This window comes from Budorcas taxicolor, chromosome 7 (assembly GCF_023091745.1).
Source record: "Budorcas taxicolor isolate Tak-1 chromosome 7, Takin1.1, whole genome shotgun sequence".
Taxonomy (NCBI): Eukaryota; Metazoa; Chordata; class Mammalia; order Artiodactyla; family Bovidae; genus Budorcas; species Budorcas taxicolor.
This window is the reverse complement of record NC_068916.1, coordinates 84,056,268-84,058,690: the sequence shown is the minus strand read 5'-3', so window position 1 is coordinate 84,058,690 and position 2,423 is coordinate 84,056,268. Positions and strand designations below refer to the sequence as shown.

Genomic DNA, 2,423 nt, shown 5'->3' with positions numbered 1-2,423 from the left:
ATGCAAAACACAACAGTAAATCTGATAAAGAAACAACTCAGGAGAGGATGGGAGTGGTGGGGATGAGGTAAGAAATAAAAGGGCTCAATCAAGTAAGATCAACCAAGCCCCTATTGGGACATTAATTTTTACTAGTTTTTTTGTGTATGTGTATGTTAGTAATTAGATTTATTTTAAAAAATAATTACAACCTTAAATCAGTAGAATTTCACAGACTTTTCAGATATTTGATTTTTGGCTTATGGTAATTAAGTCTAAACAATTGTTTTGAGTGCTACTTTCAACAACATAAAAAATCACTCTTGATTTAATAAAACTCATGTAATCACTTAAATTCCTCAGAAAACATAAAAAATGAATTACCATTATATTGTTAACATGATCAATATAGATCTTAAGGTTGGAAAAAAAGGAACACAATCCCCAATAGCAGCACAAACCTCATCGCCTTCAGAAGCAAATGAATATCAGAATTAGCAAAAAGGTCTTAACAGAATTAATCTGTCAATTATATTAAGGGAAAGAGGAAACAGTTTAAGAGGGATGATCCCAGGAAGATTACAGCTGTGAAAGGTAATGAGGTGCCTTAAATTTTTCACTTGAAAATTCTGTAAAGACTCATTACTGGTCCATTCAATTGTGTGGAAGATTTGATTTTCTCTGGAAGCAACTTCGGATCGCAGTTATGGAATGCTGGTTGTGACTTGCATTTGGAGGGTGTGCTGCCTTGACCTAGGTTGTCTAGTAGGTCTTGTTTATTCTCTAAGTCTGTAGAGAGTAGAATCAGTGTGTCACTTATCCCAAGGACTTCACTCTTAGCCACTGATGCGTGGGTCATGAATGCTGAAAGCTCAGCAAGACTTTCATATTCCCCCTGAGCTCTCAGACAGAGTCAATCAACTAAGGTTTTTGAGGAAAGTATCAGTATGTTGAAGGAACCCTTGATATAAAAGGTGATCATCTCCGGGTGACCTCTGAATCGATGCTTTGCCAACCCATGCTGAAGATGAGAGGGCAGCCTAGGATAAATAACCTTTTCTACCGAAGGATTTGACTCCAGAAATTGAGCAACTGCCATTCCATTTTCAAAATTCTTCTCCACATGGACTTAAAGAGTCTTCAGGCCTTTATTGTGGGGGTAATAGTCAACAGGAGATGGAACTGCTCCAAGAGAATTTTGTAAGAAACAGAGGATTAAGTGACACTAAGCCCATTGTAACATCTGGTCATTCATGTCTTTTGTTGCTGAATACATGCTCTCAGTGCTAAAGGCCACTGGAAATATGTTGACATAAATGTGTTATCAATGACCAAAATAATGTCTCCAGGTTTAAGGACACCATGTGTACAGGTTTCATTGTCAATCATCTTCAGGCCAGGATGTGTGGGGGTTTCAATCTAAACAATCTTGGTTTCTGGCATAATAGCTGCCTCTAACAGTTTGGTTTTGGAACAATCAACAAAGAAATCTTTAATCCAAATTCAGCTGTCACCTGTCTGAAGTACCCTATTTGTATCTCCATACACCTCATCTTTACAAACAATGTGGCCCCCTGCTTTTAACAGATTGTTAATAGTCACAGAGGCTACTTAGTCCCCTCCAGGGCTGCCACAGCTTTTTCAAGCAATTCCTGGTGGGATTCCAGACTGGCTATACTCAAGACCCTAGAGTCACCTAGGAGCCCCTTGCTTGAATGCGGTAGACAGCGAGATAGGAGGCACTGCACCCTGGGAGGTCCAAATTCCTGTTCCGCATGGATGGCTGCATAGGGAAATGTTGGAGCCTAGGCAGGAAACCGTCTGGAGAGGTGTCTTTTTACTGCATGCTGAACTACAAAAGAGAGAGAGAGTTAAACAGGGAGGGAGAAAAAAGTATGAAATTGGTATACTGGGACTTGAAAATGACAGAAGAATTAGGTGAAGGAGCGGTAACAGCACACCTGGGAACCAGCACGTAGCACATGAAAACTGGACTCTGTGACCTTTTACTGCTCTTGGCCTAAGATCTGTAGTGATGGTTTTTGAGATGAGTCATAAAATGATCTTTAACAATTTTGCAGAAGCACCCTGAATGATTTGTTGAGATAGGGTTATCAACTAGGCACATATTATAATAATCTAAATGAAAAGTGCCGGTGGCTAGGATGAGGGTAGCAGCTATGGAAAAGTGAGAAATGGACATATCTTGTATAATTTTCAGAGAATTGATATACCAATATATATTGATCAGTTAGATGTGAATTTTGTGTGAGAGAGAGAGACAGTGATGACTTCAAAGTTTGTGACCTAGGTGATGGGAAGGATATAGTTACCATTCATTGCTTTGGCTACTATTCTGGGAGAAGTCTGTTGCAGGAAAGAAATCGAGATTCTAAAATGATCTCTAAAATATCTCTTAAATGTCCAAGTAGAGATATGTATGA

General features: G+C 39.0%; 1 pseudogene; it reads right to left on the bottom strand.

The window, feature by feature from the left end:
• Nucleotides 1-633: 633 nt before the first annotated feature.
• On the bottom strand, nucleotides 634-1,825 carry LOC128051065 (cystathionine gamma-lyase-like; annotated as a pseudogene).
• Between the last annotated feature and the right edge of the window lie 598 nt (nucleotides 1,826-2,423).